Here is a 9,985-nt window from a genome sequence, read left to right on the forward strand (position 1 = left end):
ACTTGAACCCGTTGATGAACTAGAAGCATTTTCGTGGGAGTAAAAAATTGCGATTTTTCTGAAGTTTGGGGAGACATGATCCCCTATTGAAGGAGACTTGATAGTTTATTCAGGAAGCCCTAATCCTTGTATAAAAATCAAACAAAACCCCAAGATAGAATGTTAAATGACTATTTTGGTCATGTTTGTTCTCATTTCACAATTTATAGCAGACATAAGAAGAAATATCTATAACTTTGTCTCAACGCTAATAACATTGCATACCTAAAGGTTTTTTTTTTATAATTAAGAGAAAATTAATTATTTTTGCTCTTTTCTTCAGACAATTGTTTGATAAATATTAGTTTTTGGATAAATATTAGTAATTTCGTAATCAGCAATCATAACGAAAAATTCAGAAGAAGAATATGCCATTTGGAAGGGGGATCAATTGTACCCATAATCAACATTTTAGAAAACTTTTTCTGAAAAAAAAGTTGAAAGTTTTCCATTGCTTTGAAAATATGGCATTATGAAGTTAATTTTACGCTCGAACGATTGATACATTGGAACAAATATTGTTTTCATAATTTTCCCATGTAAGGAACATTTTAAAGTGATGAAAAAAGATCTTCAAGATACATTTTGTGAAATTTTTCAAACAAAGTTCAATTACTCAAACAATTATTTTGTTAAAATTTTTTAAACTACAAGCATTGTTATTTTGCTCATTTTGGCACATTTTTCTAGAACATTTGATCTTTGTAAGACATTCCAGTTTCGAGATATAGCTAAGGAATAAAGTATCCCCAGGGATCAAGTATCCTCATTCTCCCCTACAGATATAAACAAAACAAATACCATGACATGAAATTGACAGACATTTTTGACATGTCGCTTAGAATTCACATATAGGTTCTTTAAAACACCTTCAAGTATCTTAATGATGCGTTTTAGGATGTTACGCGAACGTTATCGACTTTCTTGAAAGACATTTTTGACATGTCGCCTAGAATTCCCATATAGGTTCTTCAAAACTCTTTCAAGTATCTTAATGGTACGTTTTCGAATGTTACGCGAACGTTATCGACCTTCTTGAAAGAAGTTCCATTGAATGCGCTTAGAAGTTCCGTTATCGATAGTTTATCCTTTCAAAGGGCGATAGAAGTTCCTGAGTAACTTTTACGCGACAAGAGTCACCTGAAATTCCCGTAAAACATTTTTTCAGCCAAATGTGAACTTCGGAGTTCGGAGTTCGGACGCGACTTTTGGTTGCTTGGGTAGCTACTTAAGTTATCGTCCAAAAGTTTGGGATCAGTCTTCCAAAACATGCATTTTTATTTCACGCGTATCTCTGTTATCAAACAAAGTATTGGAAGCTAATGAAGTAAACTTGCTTTGTTGATATTTAGATGAAATATTTTTGAAGATTAACTTCATTAAATTTTTAGCTAAAGTTTGACCATTTTTCGATTATTATTTTTATAATTTATTCAGTTCAGTTTTTGGAAAATTTCCCAACTTTAAGCTAAAGTTAAGTTGTATAAACTCAACATCGACATTTTGTCGAAAACATACAAAGAAGGTTTTGCTCATAATCTCTTGAATGAGATCAAAAGAATTGAAATGTTTCGTAAGATGGCTGAGATATGGCCGATCAAAATTTTCATGTTATTGAAGGGGTGATCCCAAACTTTTGGCCGGCAGTGTATATAGTTTGGAATTCATGATTAGATTAAAATATACAAAATTGCTCGGTTTTACCCGTATATTTTATACAAAATTCGAGAACAGTCCGGCCCGGCCCGGTGGCCCGGTTTTCATCGAAAAATAGCCGGATTTATTCATTTTATTTGGCAAATCAAACAAAAAACACAAATTGTGCTGTAAAATTTATTTTATATATGCCTCCAAAACGAATAATTTAAGCAAATTTTATAAAAATAATCATAAAAGATTTAAAGGAAGCCTTGCATACGATTAAAAACCTGTCGATGAATTTTGATGGAATATTTTTTCATTTTTTTTTTCTTGATATTTGTTGAGGGCTTTCTGGGTTTTGACAAAATTTGTCCGGACAGTGCACTATGGGACAGCCCCATACAATGAGGCTGCAAAACGTATATTTTAGCTATTTATGAACTTTTTTGAAGATGAAATGAATTGTATACATTCAAAACCCAATATAAACCATTTTCAGCTTTGGTTTTAATTGTGTGCCCAGAAAAGACAATAAAATTGGAACATAAACTCGTAAAAATGCATAGTGTTGTTTTGAAACAATACTTGTTTAAATAAACTTATTTCGGAAACGCGTAAATATTTTTAAGTTCTGTGTTTACAAAAAATATTTGAGAGATTAAAGCAAAACCACTTAGAGTATTTTTGTTCATGATTATTCAGTTTTGTATGAAGAATTAGAGAGTACACGCAAAAAATGCAGTACAATGATAACCCGATTTTATCACCCCCATGATGAATTTTTGGAGTGATAAATCGGGGAGAGTGATAAAATCGGGAGGTTTCGAAAAAATGATTTTAATTCGTCATAATCTAATAAATTATTACAAAAAACGTATATTAACCCAATAAAACAGTGTAGAGGCTTTGTAGTAGATATTCCCTTTTTTTACATATTACTAGTAATAGGTCTTTTTTACATCAAAACATCATACAATATTGGTATTGGAAAAAATAAATAATCTTTAATGGTTCAAATCCTAATGATCTAATTATTTCGATTGGTTATAATTTACTGAAGATAAGATTCAAAGCTTCCGTTCAAATCAAAATAAAAAAATTAATGTGCCTGTCACATATTTCGCCTCTAAAAATGCCTGGATGACTCGACTGATTTTCCAAAACTGGTTCCTCTAGGACTTCGTACCAGCAGTACGCAAATTTTCAGCCGAAATGTCTATTCCTCCTAAACCTGTGTTGTTACTGGATAATTGCTCAGCACATCATATGAATGAGCTAAAAAGCGATGATGGTTTGATAACTGTTTTTTATGCCTCCAAATGTGACTGCAGTGGTTCAACCCATGGACAAGAATGTAATTCAGAACTGTAAACTAAAATATCGTCAAAAACTTTTGCTACATGTCATGGCTCGCGAAATCGATATCGATCAAAGCTTGAAGAGCATAACGTTGAGGGATTTATGTTTCTGGATGCATGATGCTTGGAGTGAAATAAAGCGTACAGTAAAGCAGTAGTCACGGAAGAAAATTGGAATTATTTTGAATAACAAACTCGTTGACGAAGATGGTGTTCATTTGATCCATTTGATTGATGTAAACAACCGCGATGAAACTGTTTTGTCACAGGACCCTGAGGAGAGATAAGCAAGAAAAGCTTTTACGGATGAAGAAATTCTGAACATGACGCTGGATGATCAGTCAGCATTAAACGAGGGGCTCGAATCATTGGAGCCATTAAAAATTTCGGATGTAGCACCAGACTCAGAATCAGCGGCATCTACCCCAAATGATTCATGTGAAATTTCAAGAAACATAATTGATGTTGAAGCTGTAGGTATGTTGGACAACATAGTTGATTGGGCTGATGCTTTGTCTAGTAGATCGATCTGTTTGTCGGTGAACTCTTCCTTCGATCGATTCACCACAAAACCATCCATTACCGCCACGCTGGGTTTAACGCTGGATCTAAACTACGCGTTGTCGAGGAAACCACGGATGGACCAGATAATCATCGATGTAGAGACGGCTATTAGGTCCAGTAAGCTGTCCATGGCCCAGAAGGATTGCGCCAGAGCCGAAGTGGCAGATGTCTTGAGAAAGGGCATCAATGGGAAATCCAACGTCGAAGAAATCCAGATAGCGAAAGAACTTAGGAAAAAGGTGGTGTTCTTCGTCAAGGCGGGTAAGGGAAATTCGGTAGTCATCATGGACAAAACGGATTATAACGGATTGATGCAGGCCAAAATCGATGAAGGACCGTATCGCGTTCGAAAAGAGGACCCACTACCGGAGATGGTTAAGGGGATGGAAAAAAGAAGCTTCTAATCTGTTAGAAGATTGGTTGCTTCAACAACACAATGGGAGCACTTGGAAACTCAAAGTTAGAAACTACAAGAAATTGGTGGACTTGTGTATGGGACAAACCTTCTTTAAATTTAGAGATTTGTTCTATAGACAAACAAAGGGGGCACCAATGGGAAATCCTCTGTCTCCATTCTTGTGTGAACTGCTTATGGCTCATTTAGAGGAGACTCTTGAAAATCACGATTTATTACCCGGAAAATGGTGGAGATACGTCGATGACATTTTTTGAGTAGTAAACAAAGATTTTCTTGAAGAACTACTAACTACCATAAACGGTTTGCATAAGAATATTAAATTCACTTGCGAATTAGAAAAAGTCAGGAAATTACCTTTCCTGGATGTCCTGGTAAGGAGAGATGATGGCCTATTCCAATTCGAAATCTATAGAAAGCCGACAAATACCATGAGGGTAATACCGAGCACCTCTAACCATTAGTTCCAGCATAAGATTGCGGCGTTCCACCATATGATCCATCGGATTAACTCCATTCCCCTATCAACTGAAGGAAGAGAAAAGGAACTTCAATACATTTTCCAAACGGCTAATAAAAATGGATACCAATGTAGATCCATTCAAACCATCATAAGGAAAAAAGAAAGATTGCTTCAACGGAAATCTTTACTACTTTAACTCCTTTTCAGAAGGAGTTTCAACGAAGGTCCATGGAGTTCAACAATGTCAACGCAGTTGAATTGCGACACAAGTTGACAAAGTTTGTGGCCAGCACTGTATCGATCCCTTGCAAGTATGCAACTTATGCGCCACTTCGTTACCGAAGATTGCACACCACGTCTAAATTGCCCGGCTGGGACTCTCTTCAGGGCGAGTCAAGAAGATAGTCCGGAAAGATTATGAGGATCGATTCAGGCAGGCTTGCAAAGAGGAACGAAAACCTCGAGTGAAACTCGGCCTCACTCAAAATGAATTTCAAAAACCCTAGAACTCCCTAAAAACATCCGGTAAGAGATCACCCATACCTAAAGTCAATATCATAGGACCAAAGAAAACATCGCACTAGAAAGCGAACGGAAAGGCAATTTCAAAATCAGAGCACATGGCTCGGAACACATGGACGACGTTACGCGCAGTGATGTGATATCAGTGTTTCATCCACTAAAAACTTTCGGGTAGGAGAATTGAGCCCATAGTATATTGGAAATAGATTTGAAATACAATGATTTACTGCAGTAACATAATGAATTCAAAAGTGTATTTCAGGTAAGTACGATCGTTTCAATTTACTTCATGTTCATTTAATTGACTTAAGTGGGAAAACGATTATTAGCTAATTAGATATGTACATTGGTGTGTGTTTATAATTTTATTTCATTTTCCTATCTACTTCATTCTCCTACCAGTGCGTGCAACTTATTCTCTCTCCCTAACTCTCTTTCAGGATTCAGTAGCTGGAACCGTGCTGTGCTAAGGAAGGGGCCAGAAGTTCATTTGATAAGCGTAACGCTTACCACACTCGAGTGTTATGCTTGAAGATTTTATGTGGGGCGTTCATAAATTAATGTTCAAAATTAGTATGCATACTTTTATGCCATCCACTTTATAAAAATCTTGGACGCGTCCAACGGATAAGCGGTCCGTGAAAAATATGTTGGTTATTTGGTGTGGTTCGTCTTTCGTGGACGAACATGAATGATGCTGGGCTGCTAAAGATGATGATACTGCTCTTGCTGCGGGAATGGTTGAAGTCTGCAAACGACCCAGCTGTTGGGTCGTTGACCGTCTGGGAGACCAGTGTGATCAGAACACTGATCACGGGCAGTTGATGATCAGGAAGGCTATCGCTGATTCCAACGAGGATCTATGCTGGGTTGATGTTTGGATCCCTTGACGAAATGTGGTTGGTCTGGGCAATTCTCGGGTGGGTTTTTGGGTAAAGATGTCCCTCTAACTCACCAGAGTTTCAAATCCGGATCACGCTCGATTTTGGATGATGCTTGCGTGATGTGTGCCTGAACGGCAAAGAAATTAGCACAGCACGAGCACGGATTTTTGTTAGGCACGTCTTTACCTGTTCTCTAGGATTTCTACCTACGCACTCACGCACTCTTAGCCCTATCGTAGTAGCTTAACTTTACTACTATAATAAAAAAAAAGAATTTAGTTTCAAAAAGTTTGATTGCACATCACTATTACCTAAACTACAATTAGGTCTAATAAAACGGCGCGAGTAAAACAACTTCCACACGCGATCACGATCCAGTTTGAAGTGATCGATGGTGTGCAGCCTCATATTAGGGCAAATGATCTCGGACGGAAGTACGTCATTTCCCGAATGGTCTTTAGAAAATTTTCGTGAAATTGCCATTCAAATAAGTCGCTCGTTTTCCGATCGTCTTCTGGGCCTGTATGTCTCATCCCAACCCTTCCGAATAATTGTCTGGACACGATCTTAAAGTGAGAGAGCCAGACATTTAGGTCGTCGATTACTCGATTAAGACAAGGGATCGAAACAGTGTTGACCTGTTTGCATACCCTCTAGGCTGAACCAACATAGCATTCCAACATTCGGAGAATTATATCGAAGTTTCAATGGTGCGACTGCTACAAGTTTGATATTGAACTAGTGTTCACTAGCTCTAATAATCAACTGAAATCCATCTTAGGATCGACTAAAGATCCAGTAGATCTCCTCCATAGAACTGGCGTACACAAAATCAGTTGTTCTGACTGTGATAAGGTGTACATTGGACAAACCAAAAGGAAATTGATTGATAGATTCGAGGAACACATGGCTATTGCTAGATCTGACTCAAAGAAGAAAATCTTTCCTTCACAGAATCCTAGATCTGCAGTAGCTTTACACATGTGTGAATCTGGTCACTCTATTGATCGAGGAAATGTCTCACTGATTCGGTCATTGAATAGTAATTCGCTTAAATTGGATGTTGCTGAAAGCATTGAAATCTTCAATAAAAAATCAGTTCATCTCTTAAACGGAGACACCGGACCAGGGCACACTTGGTTGTTCAAATTCTTAGGTAAAAAGAAATACAATAATTTACCTGACAATGCCCAAAAGCAGGTAGAAAATAATTTAGCCCATACCAGAAAACATCCTGAGTTTTCGGGGGTTTTTGCTACCTACCAGTAGCTAACTCGGACAATATAAGGGAGGGAAACGATAGACATTCATCAATCGAAAACGCTCATTGAAGAAGGTAGTAAGTTGCTATCGAAATACCGGTATATGAACGTTTCATTTACCGTGGTTGAATTAAAAGTAATTTTTCGATTGCTTTGATTCAGTTGGATCATTCAACCAAGTAGGCTCACAACACAACAGAATGAAATTTTGAATCTGAATCTTCCCATAAAATCAAAATCCTGACGCAGCACCCAATTTGATTTTAAGTTGACAATGAGATCGAATTGGAAGAAACACTTTTTGATTGGATGGAAAAACTTAAACATTTTAATTTTTCTTTTTTGTCATTTTGAAAAGCGTCAATCCCATTTTACATTAAAAATTCAGCATAAACCCTTTTCACACGGCTTTTAATTATTGATTTTGAATCCATACGTTTTTGTGAAAGATTTTTTAAATATTCTTTTCTTAAATTATGTTTTGTCACTAATAGGCATATTATGCAAGCATACTCTTAAAGAATTCTTTATTACTATTTTCAGTTCATTAAAATAAAATGGAGTAAAATTCTACTTACCAAAAATGCTGGCCCAAAATTTAAGTAATCAGTCTGAAATGAAAAGACACATTTGTAAGAATTTTATGTAATCTACATAAATATAAATTCATTCTTCCAGAATTTGTATTAAGGCGAAAGGTCTTTCAATCACGTTCTAATTATTCCTTTATTACCCTTGAACTTCATGCAATTTTAAATCCGTCAAATCGGAATAAATAAGCTCATAAAACTTGCTATCCGCTCAAAGGATACAAACAGATTCATATCATCGGGGGGTTAAATGAGCCATTCATGAATCATTAAACCGTCGTTCGTTAATAAAATCAACGCTCCGTTACCACATCCTCTAGCCGCCTGGTCACTGGTTTGCAGATCTGTGCTTTTTTTCTCCTCGTTTTCTCCGTGATCGTAACACAGTTTTAACTTCTTTCAAACAGGAATAACTATTATACATGCCAAAACCCTGTTGACAGAGAAGCTATTTATGGCATAAGCTCGATGACACTCTTGGCTATGGTGGACTCTAGCCAGAAGCACCATGCAAAAGGGGGAAAAATGGAAAAAAAGAATCTAGACCCGAGAAAAATATGACAGTGAAAAAATGAGGGCAATGTGCTGCTTCTTCCCATTGTGACCTCGTAAAAGTGAATTATGTATGCATCCGCCGCCGGTCGCTTTCAGTAGCCAAGAATCGATAACTTGAAAGGGATTTGTACCTTCTAACTAGTGGTTGTTTGTCAGTGGGATAAACGAAAGCGATGCAAATACATATTACGTAGAGAAGAGCAGCGTTATGAAGTTTGGAGGGTGCAACGATGTGCACCAATTGTGTCCAATGAATGAACATTTAGCTGGTTGGTAACAAGTCTTTGGCTTTGGTGTAGGCTAGGAAGACAAGTTCAATACTCTTGTGATTAGCTCTCATCTTTGAACCATCTCGGTGCAATCACATCAAGAACATATAGGCAAATCGGATCTTATTATAAATCTTTTAGAAATTGCAATGGTGGCTCCAGAGAGTGATGATGGTTTTTTTAATTTAGATACAATGAGACTAAATTGACTCAAGTCTAAGGAATCCCATTGAGAATCATACGCTACTTGCTAGAGCTACTTTCAGGAGCCACAATCCCAATATATTAGTAGGTTTGTAAATCATTTCAGTTTAAATGTTTATTAAAAGAAAGAAAAAAACACGAATTTACTTCATAATATTGTTTTAAAACGAGATGACCTACAAACTGAACGGGTCTTCCTAACTTCGTTCGAAGTCAAAAACTGGACACAAAATTGTTATTTTTTCGATCAATAAAAGAAATTGGTCGCATCCTGCAGTTAAAAAACATAAAAATTATTATTCAATATGCAAGTGACTGGTGGAAGCTTTTAACTTACTACAGTTTGATGGTATGTAATCTAAAAAAATCTTTTTTTCAAATTATTACATGATTCTAGATACTAACCATACCACCAACAAACAAGCTGTAGAAAGTCTTGAGGTATGTGGCAAACTATTAGCTTACGTAGAAATAGAAGAACAAAAAAATTTAATGTTTGAGCATAATTCATATGGAACAAGCTCAATGAACTTGAAAAAAAAAAAATAAGATAAAAATTCTATTCAGAGGTTAAGAAAATGAGAATTGAAGAATTGTTGAACCATCTCGAAGAAATCAAATCAAGAACATATTAAAAAAAAACTTGTTTTTGGTTTTGCTTTTAACAAATATTCAAATCGGAACTTAATGTAAAGCTTTGAAGATGAGTGATGATGATTTTTTTTGACGTACGATGAGACAAAATTGACTCAAGTCTAAGGAATCCCATTGCTTGTTTGGACGAATCAAACGCTACTTGCTAGAGTTACTCTCTAGAGCCACCACATCCCAAAAAAAATCGTTGGTTTGTATATCACTTCAGTTTGAATGTTTATCAAAAGTAAAAACACGAATTTACTTCATAATATTGCTTTAAATCTAGAAGACCTACAAACTGAACGGGTCTTCCTAACTCAATTCAAGGTCAAAATCTGGTTACAAAGTTGTTATATTTTCGGTCATCGACATTTCGAACATTAAAAACCTGACAAAATTCGGGCATTTGATTTCAAAATTGACGGCCAAAAACCGGGCGATATCCGAGCAAATTTTGTCAAATCCCAGAAATAATTCAACATAAATCAAGAAAAAAAAACAAAAAAAAACTTTTTTTTAACAAAACATATTGACAGATTTTAAACTGTATTTAAGACTTCCAAAAAAACCTTTCAAGATTAAT

At 36.0% G+C, this 9,985-nt stretch overlaps 1 protein-coding gene across 2 annotated transcripts in view; it reads right to left on the reverse strand.

Annotated features, from left to right (window-relative positions):
- Window positions 1–7,759, reverse strand: part of LOC129751102 (adenylyl cyclase 78C-like) — a 217,167-nt gene extending 209,408 nt beyond the window's left edge. For both annotated transcript variants that reach the window (XR_008738601.1, XM_055746392.1), the window contains exon 1: window positions 7,727–7,759. The gene's annotated coding sequence lies outside the window, so the exon portion shown is untranslated. The remainder of the gene's footprint in view (window positions 1–7,726) is intronic.
- Between the last annotated feature and the right edge of the window lie 2,226 nt (window positions 7,760–9,985).

Source organism: Uranotaenia lowii, chromosome 3, assembly GCF_029784155.1.
Source record: "Uranotaenia lowii strain MFRU-FL chromosome 3, ASM2978415v1, whole genome shotgun sequence".
Taxonomy (NCBI): Eukaryota; Metazoa; Arthropoda; class Insecta; order Diptera; family Culicidae; genus Uranotaenia; species Uranotaenia lowii.